Genomic DNA, 20,167 nt, shown 5'->3' with positions numbered 1-20,167 from the left:
CATAATAACGTCCGCGGTGCAAAATGTCAAATCCATAGTACTATGTTGTTCACCCAATATTGTTGAAGCAGTAGTAGAAATTCCCAATGATGAAACTGGGAGGAAGTAAGACGCCCCTCCAACCTCACTCGGTGTCAGTGCTGGACTGAAGACCGAGCGGTCGAGGTGAAGAATTTATACAGCGAAAGAAGGTTATTGAAGCACAATAAACTTCGAGAAACAACACACACAGTGACGTAATCCACAGATAACAGCAAATAGCAGTTCAGTATGTAGCAGCATGTTGAGAGAGTCAGGCGATGTGCGGAACAACAGCCGGCCTTACAAAGTCAAATAGGTAAGTGCTCGTTACAAGAGTATGACCATGATTACCTCCTTTCAACAAACTTATTACATTCCAGAGTCTTTGATAATGCCAGTTCATCCGCATTCTGGCCTTTTACGCCATGTCCAGTACTTCGACATTGGTCGTTGGACATCCTCTTCAAAATAGCAGAAATTGTACGTGATGATTTAATCCAAAATCATGACAACAATTATTATTCAATACATACATACATACATACATACATACATACATACATACATACATACATACACACACACACATACATACATACATACATACATCTTCATTACAGACCGTTGTGCCTTTCAGCCTTCAGTCTACAAGTCCCTGTGAATTTACTAAACGTCGCCACAGTCCTTTATTTGCAACTAGTGTTGTGGCTTCATTTAGTTCTATATCTCCTATATTTAAATCGTTAAAACTGAGTCTAACCATCGTAATCTTGGTCTTCCTCTACTTCTCTTACCCTCCATAACAGGGTCCATTATTCTCAGAGGTAACTTATCCTCCTCCATTCGTCTCACATGACCCCACAACCGAAGCCGGGTAATGCATACAGCTTCATCCATCGAGTTCATTCCTAAATGAGCCTTTATCTCCTCATTCGAAGTACCCTCCTTCCATTGTTCCCACCGTCTTCTACCAGCAATTATTCTCGCTACTTTCATATCTGTTACTTCTAACTTATAAATACGATATCCAGAGTCCACCCAACTTTCACTCCCGTAAAACAAAGTTGTTCTGAAATCATACCTATGTAAAGATAGTTTCGTCCAAGCGCCGGCTTTCTTCTTACAGAATACTCTTGATCCCAACTGCGAGCTCACTGCATTAGCTTTACTGCACCTTGATTCAATTTCACTTACTATTCTATAATCCTGGGAGAACACACATCCTAAATACTTGAATTTATCTATCTCTTCGAGCTTTGTATACCAATGTAACATTCAGTTCTCTTGGATTTATAGCCTACTGATATCAATTTAATCCTGGAAAGGCTACTTTTCATACCATACTCATTGCACCTATTTTCAAGTTCCAAGATAATAGACTGAAGTCTTTCGGCACAATCTGCTATTAAGACCAAGTCGTCAGCATAGGGCAGAGTGCTTACTATATTTTCACATAAATTAATACCTCCCTGCCACTATATACCTTTCAGTAGATGATCCTTTTGAACTATGAACAACAAAGATGAAAGATAACAGCCTTGTCTAACCCCTGTAAGTACCTTGAACCAAGAACTCATTCTACCATCAGTTCTCACTGCAGTTCAATTTCCAATGCAAATAACTTTGAATGATTTTAATAATGTACCCTTAATCCTATAGTTCCCCCACCTTTTACACCTTTTACCTTGGCACTCTGTCATATGGTTTCTGTAGATCATTACAAATGGTATTAATTAAAACTAGTTTCGAAAAAAGTACCTGAATAAATATTTAGGGGAAAATCTGCGTAATATTTCCCAGGAAGTAAATAAAATTAAAAACAGTTTAGCCAAAGAACGTGGAAAGTAGTAGATATTTATGGGAAATGTACAAGGGAAAAAGATGATACGAAGAACTCGTTTAGGAAATAGGTTATAGGGAAGTATATCTAGGAACGGTTGCAGAGTCTCAGAGCATGCGTATTGAGTACCACCGATATGAAGTACTTTGAGAAAACAATATCTATCTCTATGAAAGCCTTCCAGAGCAAAAGACATCTGGCGCCTAATAAGTTCATAAATATGGAAGTAAGGAAAGTATGTATAAAGAACTTATCTTTAGCTCACTTCAAAATGTATTTGAAAGACGTAAAATGTGAAAAAACAAAGGTTGAATACAGCCGAGATGTGGAGAAGGGTGAACCGATTAAGCTGGAATCAAAGGAAAAGTAACAACCAGATTCTCCACAGGCTTCACATTGTGGTTCCAGGAGAGCGAATTTCGTGAAGTTAAGTGTTTAATCTCCCTTCAATTTCAATTGGTTTTTAAAACTCGAAGTTTCTGAAGCTCATGAGATACTTGAGGAGTACTCACCCGCAATACACACTTCAGCCTTCTTCAACAAGCCTGTGTTGCGGTCAGTATTCTAGTTCGTTACAGGCGATTGATCTTTATTGAGACTGGAGAATCCAGAGAAAGAAGATGAAAAATGTCTACAAGGGTTTGAGATGTGAATGTGGAGGAGAACTGAGAGAATACACCTGATGGAAGGAGTAAGAAATCAGAAAGTGTTGGAAAGGGTTGGTGAGATGGGAGTATTTGTTCACAGAAACACAGGAAGGATTAGTTTGCGCAAGGAGAATGCACAAGGAGAAACTTATAAGGATATGAAGAGGATGGCAGAAGACAGGAGAGTATGGAGAAATACCGTGTGAAAACGTTCCTGTGGCCAGAACACATCATGATGATGATGATGATGATGATGGTATGGTGTAGAGGTAATGTGCCTGTTTCTCAACTGCAGATGCAGCTTCACCTTTTGTGCCCTCACCTTCTTTGGCAAGTGATTCCACCTTTTTCAATAAATTTCATTTTCTCTACGATTAGCATAATTAGCAGCACTAAAACTCAAATGAAGAAGTAAGAGAACTTCTGACTATGTTATTTTAAATAATATTTCCTCCGTTGTAGTATATGTAATTTGTCAATTGTATGTTTACTGCAGAATTTCAGAGGATACAAAGTGGACGGAAGAGATAACTTGTCGGGTACACCTTCAGGGACAGTGAATTCCTTTGCAACATCCTTGAACGAAAGGTTGTTGGATAAAGGATAAAAGTTCTTTTTTAAAAAATTGGTTGCCAGAATGACCTTCAGTTCGTATACAGAGCTAAAAAGCTCTGTTCAAAACAGAACTCAAGCGTTGCATTGACAAGGCTTAGCCTTTAGACTTTTGGAGCAGTGATTAATTAATTAATTACTGTAGAACTCCACTTTAATGGTAGTCTGAATCAGGGAGAACAAATTATGGCATAGCTAAAAGGAAGGAAATTACGAAACCTTTCCAGAAGGATTCTTTCAAGGGTTACGTCATCGTGAAGTGCTACACGTGCTATGGACCTCCTACGTACATGCACGCGGCGAGGTAGAAACGAGAGATGAGAGTTACGTAGAGTGATGTTATTAGTCGATAGCTTGGTTCCAGGAAATTAGATCCTCAGGCACGGAGTTCGTAAACTAAGTTAACAGGCACATAAGTGTACAGAAATAGGAAAGAGAAAAGAAGAAAAAGAGGGATGTCTGAAAAATTATATTCCAGAACAGATTCCTTGGTGATTGGCAATTCTCATCTCCACCAACAGCGAGAGAAAAATGAATTAAAGAGTGACAGGCAAGAAGACGGTACTTAAACGAATATATGGTGCCAGATGAATATCTCTCTCCTGGTTATACAGCAGACTGGGTGACTTGGTGTTCACTCAACACACTGCGGTATATTTTTAACTTTTTATATATACAATTGGCTTTACGTCTCACCGACACATACAAGTCTTATGGTGACCGTGGAATAGGAAAGGGCTCAGATTTTGAAGGAAGCGGTCGTGGTCTTAATTAAGGCACAGCCCCAGCATTTGACTGGTGTGAAATGGGAAAAGTGGAAAAACATCTTCAGAGCCACCAACAGCGGGATTCTAACCCACTATCTCCCGAATGCAAGCTCACAGCTGCGAGACCCTAACCGCACGGTCATGTCGCTCGGTGATGGACTGCATCCATATGTGGCTGGGAGGCGTGACGAGTCTTAAGGGACGTAATTGATAGGAAAATCATTGTCAGGTACTCGGTTTTGAAGCTTTACTTAATGTATTTTAATTTTAAATAATTTTTACAAAAACCGAAGTGGATTTTTGTTGCATTTTTTGCCCGAGTTGATGTGGAATGCTCCATATTCTAGGTACGATCAAGTGGCATGCAGTAACTAATAAGATAATATTTTTCTCCGCCTTCATTCTGGGCGTCATTTCGGTAAGTTCCATAATTATTTTAACATCTTTCTGTTTTTGTTTCAGGTTTCTTGTCCAGAAGAATAAATCACCACACATCAGGGTAAGTCCGATTTTAAACTTATTTCGATTACATTATATCAATATAAACGGAATTTTCGTTAGGATTGACATACGTGACCAAATAACAAACACTATTTTTAATATCAAAATTAAGTTCGCGGAATTAAACCATAATTTAATTTAATAGATTGCAAATGTTGAAAACGTAAACGTAAAATTATCAACATTTCGCCCCAGTGTAGCAATGAGCTCATCAGTTGGATTACTACACCTTTCAGAGACACTGGCGGTGACTATTTGAATAGACAATTATGTAGAATTAACAAAACTGTCGGCTGAAATTAATGGATTAGACTCCTTATACGAATAGAAAAAAGTCTGTCAATATGGGTCCAGAAACGTTAAATATTTCCGAGTCATCAGAATGTCAAGTATTTATTTACGTATTTTTACTTATCTATCGTGTCAGACAGGAGATATATTACATTAACGAACAATAATACATACGTGCATAAAATACCGTATTTACGCGAATAATACCCGCATATTTTGTTAAGAAAATTGAGGCACGAAATTGGGGTGCGGGTTTTATTTGAGTCAATGTGGGCATTTCTTTTCCAAACCAGCCTTCCTAAAGTTAGGGTGCGGGGATTATTCGCGTAAATATGGTATATCGTCGCACGATTACAAGTCAGTTGACCACAAGCTGACCACTTTAAATGTATTTGGTGTTGCCTTCAAGCAAGTCTCCCACTGTGCAACAATGTGGAATACACACTGTAGTCCTTACTCTTCTACTTTGTCCTACATATCTTGATTACCAAGCGAGCTGGCCTTGCGGTTAGGGGCGCACAGCTGGGGGCTTGCATTCGGGAGATAGTGGGTTTTCTGTGTTTTCCCATTTTCACACCAGGAAAACACTGGCGTTGTACCATAATTAAGGCCACGGTCGCTTCCTTCCCACTTCTCACCCTATTCTATCCCATCGACTGTGCGACGTAAAGCTAACTGTACAAATAAAAATAATAAAAAAACATTAAAAACGTATCGTGATACCTGGACGCAGTGTGCTGAGTGATTACCAAATGTTCATCTGGCATCAGCTACTCTTTTATATACCGACTTTGGGCCTGCCATTGTTAAATTCTTGCTTGCCGTGATGTACTTGAAAGTAGTTCAGTGGATCTTAAGAAGCTCTTTCTTGATCCCCAAGCTGACTCACATGTAAATAGAGGATGGGCCTTCTTCTTCTCTTATCTGGCAGCTAATTCTCGACGGAAAATATGTCTATGAATAGCAATACGTTTTTGTGCTGGCACTGTATGCAAGGCGCTGCCAGGTAAAGATGTGTTTGTACACTGACTGACTGATAGAGCAAATGCAACACCAAGAAGGAGTGGTCAGAACTTTATGCCAATTGCAGGGTAGACTGACGTCACTGAGGCATGCTCATGATGTGAAATGCGCCGCTGTGCTGCGCACGTAGCGAACGATAAATGGGACACGGCGTTGGCGAATGGCCCACTTCGTACCGTGATTTCTCAGCCGACAGTCATTGTAGAACGTGTTGTCGTGTGCCACAGGACACGTGTATAGCTAAGAATGCCAGGCCGCCGTCAACGGAGGCATTTCCAGCAGACAGACGACTTTACGAGGGGTATGGTGATCGGGCTGAGAAGGGCAGGTTGGTCGCTTCGTCAAATCGCAGCCGATACCCATAGATATGTGTCCACGGTGCAGTGCCTGTGGCGAAGATGGTTGGTGCAGGGACATGTGGCACGTGCGAGGGGTCCAGGCGCAGCCCGAGTGACGTCAGCACGCGAGGATCGGCGCATCCGCCGCCAAGCGGTGGCAGCCCCGCACGCCACGTCAACCGCCATTCTTCAGCATGTGCAAGACACCCTGGCTGTTCCAATATCGACCAGAACAATTGCCCGTCGATTGGTTGAAGGAGGCCTGCACTCCCGGCGTCCGCTCAGAAGACTACCATTGACTCCACAGCATAGACGTGCACGCCTGGCATGGTGCCGGGCTAGAGCGACTTGGATGAGGGAATGGCGGAACGTCGTGTTCTCCGATGAGTCACGCTTCTGTTCTGTCAGTGATAGTCACTGCAGACGAGTGTGGCGTCGGCGTGGAGAAAGGTCAAATCCGGCAGTAACTGTGGAGCGCCCTACCGCTAGACAACGCGGCATCGTGGTTTGGGGCGCTATTGCGTATGATTCCACGTCACCTCTAGTGCGTATTCAAGGCACGTTAAATGCCCACCGCTACGTGCAGCATGTGCTGCATGTGCTGCGGCCGGTGGCACTCCCGTACCTTCAGGGGCTGCCCAATGCTCTGTTTCAGCAGGATAATGCCCGCCCACACACTGCTCGCATCTCCCAACAGGCTCTACGAGGTGTACAGATGCTTCCGTGGCCAGCGTACTCTCCGGATCTCTCACCAATCGAACACGTGTGGGATCTCATTGGACGCCGTTTGCAAACTCTGCCCCAGCCTCGTACGGACGACCAACTGTGGCAAATGGTTGACAGAGAATGGAGAACCATCCCTCAGGACACCATCCGCACTCTTATTGACTCTGTACCTCGACGTGTTTCTGCGTGCATCGCCGCTCGCGGTGGTCCTACATCCTACTGAGTCGATGCCGTGCGCATTGTGTAACCTGCATATCAGTTTGAAATAAACATCAATTATTCGTCCGTGCCGTCTCTGTTTTTCCCCAACTTTCATCCCTTTCGAACCACTCCTCCTTGGTGTTGCATTTGCTCTGTCAGTCAGTGTATATACTGAAAAACGGATGTTTTGAAGCCATGTTTTACAGACTCGATTTTTAAAATGAGATGATTAATTTTTGATTCTGTCCTTGTTGAACAACCTGAAGATTTCCACATTATTTCACGAAACATTGTCAGCCTGCTTTGAACAGTGATCTTATTTCAATTCTTATATCCTAAGTGTTCGTTTGTGTCTGAATCATTGTCTGAATGGTCAGCGTTGAGGCTTTAGATTCCGAGGGTCCTGGGTTCAATTTTCGGCCGGGTTGGGGATTTTCATCTCGTCTGATTAATTCTTCTGGCTCGGGGCCTTGGTGTTTTGTTTGTACAAACAGTGTTCCCATCATATTCAAACACCACGCCATACTAATCAACCATCTCAGGAATACGCGATAGTGATTGCAAACCTCCAAATAGGGTTGGTGTTATAACGGGCACCCGCCGTAAAACAGAGTATAATCAACATTTGATACGCAGTTCGCAGCCGTGATCCCACAGGTATGGGAAAAGCGGTAGAAAGAAAGAATAAGAAGTGTTTATTTGCATTATAACATATATTCAGCTAGCTGGCAACATTTCACATTCTTAATCAAATTAAACTATATCGGCAAACTGTAGAGTCTGTCAGATAATTATGGTCTACGTCAGCATTATTGGAGCACAATTAAGTGACACACTGAGACCTATATTAGAACATTTCAGTAAAGTAATGTCTACAGGGCATTCAGAAAATATCTAATAGAATACAAGAACAACCATTTCAAAATAATAACAGATTAATAGATTTTAATGTATATGAATGATTAAAGTGCTCCAATGGGGCGTAAACTATGTACAAAAACATCAAACCTGAGTGTATGTTCCCAAATGAATGCCTCAGAATGAAAGGAAAGGCTGGACTGAGGGAAGCAGAGAAGTATGAGAGCAAGATACTTCGCAAAGTAGTTTAATTTAGTTTAGAAATGTTTTATTTTACCTGGCAAGATTAAGGCCTTCAGGTCTTCTCTTCCATCTAATCAGGCACTGAAATATACACATATTACATTGCACTACTTTACAATAATTAGATTTAATACTAATTAAATTAATAATAATACAAGAATTATGGGTGAGGAGATTAAATTAACATGAAATAAATGAGATATAATAAAAGGATACATTCTTAAATCTAATATCTTACATGTAAAAAGGAGGTAGTACATAAAGTATAATAACCTTTGAAAAACAAGTCGGGTAAGAATTTTAGACTAATCTTCTACCAGGACATCCATGACAATAGAATGGTTGTAAATAGCAGCATCATGTTTATAAATGATCCTTTCTGGTGCATAAAATGTCTCCAAAGTGCTTCGTTGAAAGTGCGAATACCGCTTAACCCTCTGATCCTATCGGGAAGGAGGTTCGACTCACGACAGGCAATTACTGTGAATGAATTATCCTAGATGGTAGTTCTGTGGGTAGGTAAAGTGAGGTTGGAATTATTAGTAGACCTGGCGTTAAGAGTGTGATAAGATGAGGGGTATTTGAAATATGAAGTAAGGTAAAATGGCTGTGAAGAATGAAGGATTTTATTGAGATGGCATAGAGTATGCACAGTGCGACGGGTTTCTAGTCGGGACCAAGATAGGTGGTTATATGAAGGAGCCCTAAGATAACAGATGAATAGAGTCTGAGGAAGAGAAGAGCTATAGAGGGATAATGAACGGCTGATGGAGTCAATAATTAAACGACGACTGAAGTTGTACGGACATTGTTCAGGATGGACGCAACCCAACTAACGAAGTAGATTTTTAATATGGTGGACAACAGGCTCGGATAAATGGTTGAAGGGTGTAAGGAAGGACGTCAAGAGCATGGGACTGAATCAGGAGGACATCTCTAAGCGATCAAAATACAGATAAGCGATGAACAACCTTAAGGGCCTCCACGATGAGCAAAAGCAGAACAGGGGCTGAAGAGTAGGCGGCCAGGGAAAAGAATATAATGTTTTTGGGCTGAAATAAAGGTTTCAGAAATGCGTCATAGTTACTTGAGTGGTGTCTAATGGCCCTAAACGAAAATAAATAATGATAATAAAAATATCGTATTTACGCAGTTAGATTTAGCGCTATTTAGGCTAATTTCGTGTGGCTATTTCTAGCCGAGTGCAGCCCTTGTAAGGCAGACCCTCCGATGATGGTGGGCGCCATGTGTCATGTGTAGGTAATTGCGTGTTATTATGGTGGAGGGTAATGTTGTGTGTGGTGTGTGAGTTGCAGGGATGTTGGGGGACAGCGCAAACACCCAGTCCCCGAGCCACTGGAATTAACCAATGAAGGTTATAATCCCAGACAGGGCCGGGAATCGAACCGGGGACCCTCTGAATCGAAGGCCAGTACGATGACCATTCAGCCAACGAGTCGGACGCTATTTAGGCTTCCTACGTATCGTTTAACAGATGTCAGAAAAATGTATCCCTGTTGGGTTATCTATGGCTAAAATTTAATTAATTTTGTCACGTAAACGCCAAATATGTCACCAGAGATCTTTTACACGCCGAAATCGTATCACATGGAGAGCGGGATTGGCTTCCTTCCGCCTTTCAAAATTAAGGCAACGTCTGCTTGTAACGATGCTTGTACTCTAAAGGGGTCCAAAATCCAGGTCATTGGCCCCTCATAATGGTACTTATCGCGAGGAAAGTAGAACCATGTTATTTGTCACGTTGCGGTACTAATAAAAGTAGCATAGACTCGCGGTATTCCACACATTATAGAACTACTCGCAGGTAATTTAATACGCACATGTAACACAGACCTACGGCGTTTCTCACATTGCGACGCCACTTACAGGCAATGCAAACCTATGGTGTTCCTCACATAGTAGGTACTAATCATAGGCAACGCAGACCCACGGTTTCGCTCATAGTGTGGTTCTAATCACAGGTACTGTAAAACTCACCGTGATTCACACACTCTTGCTACTAATCGCAAACCTGTTGTGTACATAACATAGTGGTACTACGCGTAAGTAAATTAGTCTAATGGTTCTAATTCGATCATTCCTTGGTCGCTCCTTTGAGTCGCTTCTTACGACAGGCAGGGGATACATTGAGTGTATTCTTCGCCTGCGTCCCCCACCCATGGTGGGGATTTCACTGAATAGAACCAAGTGCAGATTTGCTTAAGAAAAGCCGACCCTGCTCCATTGCGTGATAAACGCTTGGAAGAAGTTGATGATTCTTTTAAATCATGTATTTACTTATTTACTTATGTATTTATTTACTTATTCATTTACTTATGCATCCTTAACTAATGAAACAATGGCTTAATGTCATCTCTCACACCTAACCATGTAAACTCCTCGATAGATTTCATGAATATTTTGCTCTGTTGAGGAGGACTGTAGATTTGTGACGAAACACCTCTGTCTTCCTCCAGTCACTCAGCATCATCAGTGGTTTCACACGGATACTTTTAAAAGTATCGCCAAGTGAATTTCCATGATGTACCTTTGTTTCCTCTACGACAAAAATCTGCTTTTTGAAATACTAATTGACATGGCTTTATCGTCACGTATATTTGTCAGGTGAACTGGAGTCTGCTCAGTAATCAGGGCAGTCCCTTGCTGTTGAATACTAACTAACGCAGTAGATCTATTTCCTGAACGAGGAGAATGATACATACTGACGTAAACTAGGTCAGATATATACTGACTGTAGTGCATAGGTGCACAGTGAGTTGCCTACACTATAGGCGCCATTCCACGAACATATTGTCTGTAGTAGAATTATATTCTCGATTGCGTACGAAATGGGGACGATCAGTTCCAGGCCAAGTTTGAATAGCATTAGTAACACGTCCGTCACCACTGAATCACTCCCTGACAAGCCCCTTTGGGCAACAGCCCGGATGGGCCTTGGCGTGCCAAGCGATCGCTGCTCAGACCAAAGGCTTACAGATTATTAAGTGAAGCGCCATCAGTGCTACATATGTTCTCAGCTGTTAATCTTAGCTTTCTCGACCGAGAATGCTATCTCACCGTCAGATAGCACCCCAAATGTAATCACGCGGGCTGAACGGACCTCAAACCAGCACTCAGATCCAGGTAAAAGTCCTGACCAGGTTGGGAATCGAAACCAGGCCTCCGGGAGTGAGACAGGCGCACTCCTCCCAGACCGCGGGGACGGCTCACTTCCTTAAAGGATATTGTATAAATAAATAATTATCTTTTCTGATTACTACATCCTACATCCACTCTAATCGCTTTCTCATATTCATTCTTTGGTCTACGCCTACCGTTCTTACGGCCTACACTTTTCTCAAAAACTAACCGACTGTGTGCTATCATTCTATCGCTATTTCAGGTCAAATTTAGCCAACTCGTTCTCCTCTCGCCAACTCAGATCAGTGCCTCTTCATTCGTGATTCGGTCTACCGATCGCACCTTGAGCATTCTTCACATGTGGTAAATTACTGCAAACACGGGACAAACACAAAACGGCTTGAGGAAGCAAAGTAAGATGAGGTGATGATATTCAGTGGAGTGTTGCAATTTACCTTCTAGTTCATCTTCAATTAACCGTAACATTTTTGTTTATTTTCCGAACATTTCTCAAGTTGGACGGCCACTAAGTATGTTTACCTTCATAGCTCCTTTGAAATGTTTTGAATTTGAAAACCAATCTTTAAAGTGTTTAAAACGAAAGAAAAGATTTCCCAAATATATCAAAGCATACAGTACATCTCTATATATAAGAGCGGCGAAAGTCCTGCCCGACTGACTCATTACTACACCCCGGATGTTTAGGGAGTAATAGGCTAGAATGCAAACTAATGTGGTTATTAGGAAGGGTCAACCTACCCGCTCATCTATAGTGTAGCAAGACTAACATAAATTTCAGGGGTTCTGAAATACCATGCCGCTAATGTTTGTGGAAACCTCATTGCATAACCGTTCTCCAGGTAGTGCATACTTGTTAGTCACTTCAGTAAGGTTGCATTCTAACCTGTTGCTGTCCACAGAAAAGAGACCTACTCATCGCAAACTCTCACACTTCCGACGAGGCTGGAGGTTAAAATTTGGCACAGGTGTTGCTTGAAAGATGGTAAGGAAAAGTAAAGATGTTTTGAGATAAACGGAGTAAATTAAGAGTAAATGCCCTTAACACAATATCTCTAAATCGGACATTGGTAGAGGACTGACATCTGGAACAATTACTTCTTAAAAGCTAATTAAGAATGGTCACGACATTTTAACCCGGTATTTTATGATCAAGGGCGGTGAATGGGGGTAATGAACCTATTTACAACATTGAATTCTCGCGGTTTCCACGAAGCTAGATGGCTGCAATTTGCCATAGGTGTTCGTTAGAACTCACTTACTAAACGTAAATACGTTTTATTCTGATGGTTTATGAATAAAGGGGTGAAATAGGCGTAACTAACACTAATCACTACATCACTGATTCTTTTACTTCCCACGAAGCTAGATTGATAACATTTTGCACAGATGTTCCTTATAATTAAGAATATTAAAAATGCTTCATTGCAATGTTTTATGTTTAACAGGGTCATAATTGGGGCGTACAAAGTCTTAAAAAGAGTACCACTTATTTTCACGCTTCACTGATTCTCATCTCAAACGCCCACAGACCGGGCGACTTGGCCGTGCGGTTAGGGGCGCGCAGCTGTGAGCTCGCATCCGAGAGATAGTGGGTTCAAACCCCATTGTAGGCAGCGCTGAAGGTGGTTTTCCGTGGTTTCCCATTTTCACACCAGGCAAATGTTGGGGCTGTACCTTAATTAAGGCCACGTCCGCTTCCTTCCCATTCGTAGGCCCTTCCTGTTCCATCGTCGGCATGAGACGTATCTGTGTCGGTGCGACGTAAAGCAAATAGCAAAACAACTGATTAATAATATTAATCATAATAATTATGTTATAGTTTTTACGTCCTACTAACTACCCTTGACGGTTTTCGGAGACGCCGAAGTGCCGGAATGTACCCCCGCAGGAGTTCTTTTACGACTTACCAGACACCATACCATTCGAAGCTCCGTCGCTCAGTCTTTGCGAGATGCTGGTTACACAGTTCACGAAGACGTCCATGGATTATCGGAGAACGACACTAACCGCAGGATTGATATGATAGCCTTAAAAAGTACATCAATGGATATATTATTGATCCTATGGTTGGGTTTGAAACGCACGCTATTCAGCACCGTGAAGTATACGACCAAAAACAAAAAGCATCTACGAACCAACTACCGATGTGAATACGGACTGGATAACATCGAAGTTATAGGCCTCATGATCGGTGCGAGAGGAACAATTCCTAATTTCTTCGAAGAATTCCGACCAAGGTTCAATCTATCTGAGTCGTTAACAAAAACCGTGGTTCTGAAAGCCATACTCAGAAATCATTTATATAGCCATAAATGTATATATTATACCGACACGAGCCTGACCTATTTTAGCACCTTCAAATACCAACGGACTGACTCAGGATCAAACCTAGCAGGCATTCCAATCTTTAGTTGCCTCTGTGGAACAGTGGTCGAGTGTCAGACTCCGGATCTCAAGATAACTGGTTCAAACTCGACAGAGGTAGTCGGATATGTGAAAGGAAGAAAAAGTCCATTCGACACTCCATGTCGTACGATGTCGACATCTAAAAGATCTCTGGTGACACATTTGGCGTTTACCCGACAACATTCATTAAATCTCAGCCATAGACGCCCAAGTAGGCGTAGAGTAAAACCGAACGTCGAAATTGACGAGCAGACAGCCAGATGGCGGCAAATTGAAATGCCTGCACACGGTAGCTGAGTCCACAAGAGAAGCAGTATTAGTAATCTGTTGATATTTTGTGATATTGTTTCATATATTTACAAGTGTTTATATATTAATAATCCGGTAAGTTTGTATAGCAATCATTGTTTACCCTTGTGATGCTTGTAAGGTGTGTAAAACCGAATATACATAACTAAAATATGTGTTCGAAAAAAAGCATCATCGAGCAACGGTAGAAATCTGTAGTTTATATTTTGCTGAATTTGGTGGTGTACGTGGTAGGTACATGGTCAGCCACGCTCACCTAATAACGCAGACGTTGGCCGTCGCTTCACGTGAAGCTCCCGCGTTCTTCCTACACCCAGCCGCGATGTGAATCACAGTATCATTGTTGATGACTCTCGGTTTCCTTTGATGCCGACTTGGATTTAACAAGCGCGCGGAATAACGCAATATCCCGTGTAGAACGACAAAAATATCACAGGTGATTACTCACAATGGCTGTGTGTAAGCTGGCAGTAATGGAGTTGCTGTCATTCTACATGGGAAATGGAAAAGTAATGTGATCAACACCCGCCACATAAATGATCGTTTGATGATGATAAAATTAAAAGCCAGCCCTGTGAACTTAGTGGTCATGCGGGTTTACTGCTCACCATCAGAAGTTGAGTTCATTTACGAGATATCCATTGATTACTGCGAGGGCGGATCAGAATAAGCGGGAATCTATATGTTACGGGGTTACCCGTGGAACAGCAGAGGTGAAAGAAGGTGCGGGCTGGAATGGGTCTAACTACAAAACCGAGAAATGAATTAAAATTTCATTAAAGGTTATATTTTCAAAACAGCCAAACTTAACAGATTTGATATAGAATTTCCAACATTAACCAATAACAACAAGTAAAAAGGAACCAGTAACAAAATTTAAGTCTAGGAACGACAAAATTTGGTGGTATAACAGAACTTAGGCTTCAAGCCTTCACTTTACATTTCCTGAGCTCTCAGCTCCCAAACACATATTTACCAAAGCGCAGAAAACCCCTAATAAGATGGAGCACTTGCTCCCACCTTCACATCTCAAGCCTCTCTGAGACACTTTTACCACAATTAAAAGAGCTAACCCGCTCTCAATTTTCTGAGCCTATCAAAGGCAACAACCAACATTACTATCAACTGCCCTCAAGGCACATCTACAAAGAAACAGCGGTATCTTGTACCCAACCTACTGGGCCTTCGTTGAAAAAGAATAGGATAAGTAAATGGCCCAAAATGCAGAGCAGAATCGAGGCGTATACTTGCACTCCTACATGAACACTTGTTAAAACCTAAGGGGCACTAGGCCGATTAAACAGGGGCTATTCCCACACTAGGGAGGTGACTCGTATAAGAAAATTTTAATACATTAAGAGTAGAAAATCGGTTATGAAAACGTAGTCACCTCAAATCAAAAATGAAGGGGAGCTCGAGAGGGTAAAGCACTCTATATCCCCGATTTACAGTTAATAAGAAAATTTTACATAAGCCAGCACTAAGTTACATTTTTAGACAGGTAGGTTACATTGAAAACGTTTCGGACCTTCCCCGAGGGTTAATCAGCTGAGCTAGCAAGAAATAAAGTTGTTAAACGGCCATTACCTTTGTTGAAGAGCTGCTGCCCGAAGGAAGAGGCGCTACCCGCCCCCTGCTATACTTCCATACACTAAGCTAGATGTTGTTGAAGTGGCGAAGAGCCGTAAAAATCAGCAGTTTTATACCCTTGTGGAAGATTCGAGACCTTTCATGAATAATTAAGACACACCCACAGGCGTTTATTGGCTGACTAAAAGTTACACATCAAAATTGGAGAAGAAAGACACGATTGGCTGAAAATTAATGACAGAAATTATTGACTGGCTAACTTCAAAACTGGCGGAAACAAAGATTAATACTGCCAACCCACAAATGAAAGAACAAAATTTAGTAAAGACAAAAACTTCTGAATACAAGATTTCTTCAAGAAAGTTCATTCACTTCGCACCAGGGTGCATGATCCCAGTTTTACAGCAGAGACATCTATGAGAGAATGTCCACACTTCTTGATAATTAGTAAACAAAAGCAGTTCGAAATTAACACAGTGACATCTTCTGAGAAACTGTTGAGATAATTCAATTTTTAAAGTTCAGAGTTTCTGCTGTAGGGGAGTACTTTAAGGCGGAAAATTCAAAAGTGCGGCGTAGAGGTGTACCAAGCGGTACACTATATATTAAAAGAGTTTACTAAAACAGGTTGGGCAGATTCGTCCGTCCGTTCTACTGGACCGATTTGCTTCAGTTTTGTTTTATTCTCTCCGGAATTACCTGCCGGTGAATTATTGCGGGCGAGGGCTTACCCTAACCCGGAATACACTCTGTACTTAGCAGGTTGCTAAGCGACTAACACTTTTAATAATATTCTGACACATGCCATTGCCTGCAGCAATGTTTGATTACTACCTGTCAAGCCAGAGAGCGTACACTTCCTTTGATCACGGAAAAATACTATTCCCTGCTAGATACTCTTTAAATTCTCTGAACTTTTCTAGCTTTCAAATATATTTAACAGATGGCAGAGCGTTCCTAATAACGTATATGGTGCAAAGATAAAAAAGTCTACGTACAAACAGACACACGTCTTAGAAATTATCTGGAAACATCTATCGAAGGATAACCTAGCTACACTAGAAACAGTGAAGGCCATGTACCTTAAAAATGTTCTCTGCCTAACAAAAACAATGCTACTTCGAGACTAACCTACAAGCTCACAAGACAACCGTTCTACATAGAAGAACTGCGATTAAAATACCATTACCTTTTGTGACATAATACCAACCTTTACATCAAGAACTGCAGAATAAAAAAGCGAAGATATCGAGATATATTTTTACCGAACAGACGGCATGGTGACGTCAGAATGCATGAATTCTGACTACGAATTGCGGCATACTATAACGCTCTTCTTAGTAAATGTCCATAAAACCATTGAAAGGGTAGGCAGAACAATATGACTACGACAGGAATATCAAGAAGAGTTACCTGCGGAGCAGCACAGGTTCATTAGTTTGTTTTAAAATTTATTGCATCAAGCAAAAAAAAATACACATACAGAGATCACTTTTCTACATAGTAACCTGATAGAAAGAAGAGGGACGTGTGCGGAGTCAGTTGCGCATGAACTCTTCTACACTTGCATCATCATCGAACCGCTGTCCTCCTAGGTCTTGTTTGAGTGGTCCAGACAAATGGTTGTCAAAGGGAAATAAATCTGGACCGTACGGTGGGTGTTCCGGAAGTGGCCAATGCATTTTCTTCAGTTTTTTCCCGCGTTAAAACGGCAGTATGCGGCCTAGCATTGTTGTGGAGAAGAATGACGTTTTCGGATCGGTTGCCGGCGTCGCTTATTGCGATACGTAGCGTTTCCGAGACTGCAGAAGATCTCGAGAAGTTGCTGAATGGTATGGATGAAGTCTTGGGTAAGGAGTACAAGATGAAAATAAATAAGTCCAAAACAAAAGTAATGGAGTGCAGTCGAACGAAGGCAGGTGATGCAGGAATATATTAGATTAGGAAATGAAGTCTTAAAGGAAGTAGATGAATATTGTTACTTGGGTAGTAAAATAACTAACGATGGCAGAAGTAAGGAGGACATAAGTTGCAGACTAGCACAAGCAACAAAGGCCTTTCTTAAGAAAAGAAATTTGCTCACTTCAAACATTGATATCGGAATTAGAAAGATGTTTTTGAAGACTTTCGTGTGGAGCGTGGCATTGTATGGGAGTGAAACATGGGCGATAACTGGCTCAGAAAGAAAGAGAATAGAAGCTTTTGAAATGTGGTGTTACAGAAGAATGCTGAAGGTGAGATGGATAGATCGAATCACGAATGAAGAGATACTGAATCGAATTGGTGAGAGGAGATCGATTTGGCTAAATTTGATGAGAAGAAGAGATAGAATGATAGGACACATCTTAAGACACCCAGGACTTGTTCAGTTGGTTTTTGAAGGAAGTGTAGGTGGTACGAACGGTAGGGGTAGACCAAGATACGAATATAACAAGCAGATTAGAGCAGATGTAGGATGCAATAGTTACGTAGAAATGAAAGGGTTAGCACAGGATAGGGTGGCATGGAGAGCTGCATCAAACCAGTCTATGGACTGATGACTCAAACAACAACAGCGTTTCCTCAATCCAAAATGCAATAGTAATAGGCTGCATTAACTGTCCTTTGTTTGTGAAGGAAATCCACCATCAAAACGCCCGCGGAGTCGCAGAAAACGGTTGCAACCACTTTTCCGGAAATGGGCGTGTTCTGGCCTTGACCGGACCTGCTTCGTCTTCTCGCCGATACTCCATGCTTGCTTGCTTTGACTCTGGGGTGTAATGATGCACCCAAGTTTCCTCTCCTGGTATGAGACAAAGAACAATTCAGTGTAATGGGTGACTTCAATTCAGTAGTGAGTTCATACAGTAACTCAATATTTATAAGGCGTGATCAAAACGTTTCCGTTTGAGGACGTTTCTGCAGCGGACATGCAACGTAACGCGACTCCCATACGGGTATATAAGCACGGATATGCAGGTAAAGGGATCAGTGTGAACTATGGTGACGTTATTACCAAATGCGTCCAAACAGGACCAACGTGCTGTTATTCTGTTCTTGTCTGCCGAAGGACAAACATCGGTGGACATCCATCGGAGAATGAAGACTGTGTATGGGGAAGCATGTCCGTCTAAACCAGGGCCTCTCAGGGTGCATGCGCGTGGTGCATGCACTGTGCACGGTACAAAAGACGACTTCGCTTGGTTGACCAGAATGCAGACCCCCACTCCTCGATTTGGAGCAATAGCGCTAACTCTCTCTTTCCCCACGCCTGTCTCGCTCGCTCCGCCTGTCTCCCTCTCCCCCACTTGCGCCGTAGCGCTCCAAATCCGGGCTGAGTTGAGCCGAGTAGAGCCGAGTAGAGCCGAGCATAGCCGAGTAGCCCAGAGACGAAGCGTTGATCCGAGCCATACCGAGCGGCACCGAGCGGCACCGATGCACAGTGCACGGAGCTCTTGCACCTCGCTCTGCACGCGTGAGATTTTGGGCGTTTGAGAGGCCCTGGTCTAAACCATCGTTGTGGAATGGTGCACTAAGTTCCGTTCAGGTCGCGTTTCGACACAAGACGCCGGTCGGTCTGGGAGGCCAGCCTCATCCATTACGCCAAGTCAAATGGGAGACACTCGAGCACCCGCCCTATAGTCCTGATTTCTCTCCATGCGATTATTGCGTCTTCGGCGCCTCAAAAAGGCCTTGAAGTGTCGACGCTTCCTGTCGGGCGAGGATGTGCAGCAGCACACGGTGTTTCACCACAAGGGGATCTTCAACCTGGTGCGTCGGTGGGATGAGTGCCTCAGTGCTCACGGCGATTATGACTGATTGGCATCCCAATCCAGGACGGTACGACCGTAGAACGGAAACTTTTTGATCGCCCCTTGTATACCGGGAAATCCTAGGGATTAAAGACTTCTAGAATGCCTCCAGTGTTTTAGATTGAATTATACAAGTCTACTAGAACATCTAATTGTACTTCATTAATGTGTGTTTAAAAGTAGAAACGATCACGATATGAAGATAAAGTTGTAATTCAAGAAGAAAAATGGGGGAAAATATCCGTTTGTAGGAAGAGGAGTTAGGGACTGGAATAATTTACCAAGGGAGATGTTCAATAAATTTAAAAATTCTTTGCAATTATTTAAGAAACGGCTAGAAAAGCAACATATGGGGAAACTGCCATCTGGGCGACTGCCCTAAATGCAGATCAGTGCGCGTGTGGAATCCAACTCTGAAAATTTACTATACGTTTCTGTTACGTCCAGCATTTCAAGTCATCATATACCTTAACTCAAGGATAATCAATTGTTCGAGAGGAACACGTTTGTTGGGGATGATGAGAGGCTAATATTCATCACCTTTCCTAAGCCGTTAAAAACTGCGTCGTGCGCACTATATTTAACGAGCTATCTGCTGTCAGTTCAAAATACCTCGCTGTCAAGTTCCTCCTGTGACGTATTGCATGACGCGCCCAAAACCCATCGAGCCATGCGGTCAGGTTGCCCTGGTAACGAGAGATGTTGCGGCCGGCTTGCCCCAAGCAGAGATGAGCTTCGCAGGCCTCCAAAAAACAGGGAGGAATCCATGTCGGACCACAACGTGCTGATATTCCAAGCACACATCGACATTTCCATGAAGACACCTGCGAATACTAATTGG

General features: G+C 42.3%; 1 protein-coding gene across 1 annotated transcript in view; it reads left to right on the top strand.

Annotated features, from left to right (window-relative positions):
* Positions 1-20,167, top strand: part of LOC136884576 (dual 3',5'-cyclic-AMP and -GMP phosphodiesterase 11A) — a 638,170-nt gene that overhangs the window by 340,490 nt on the left and 277,513 nt on the right. The window contains exon 3 of the mRNA XM_068229957.1: positions 4,350-4,386. The gene's annotated coding sequence lies outside the window, so the exon portion shown is untranslated. The remainder of the gene's footprint in view (positions 1-4,349; positions 4,387-20,167) is intronic.

This window comes from Anabrus simplex, chromosome 12, assembly GCF_040414725.1.
Source record: "Anabrus simplex isolate iqAnaSimp1 chromosome 12, ASM4041472v1, whole genome shotgun sequence".
NCBI lineage: Eukaryota > Metazoa > Arthropoda > Insecta > Orthoptera > Tettigoniidae > Anabrus > Anabrus simplex.
The sequence above is the reverse complement of the archived record's forward strand: the minus strand, read 5'-3'. Positions and strand labels throughout refer to the sequence as shown.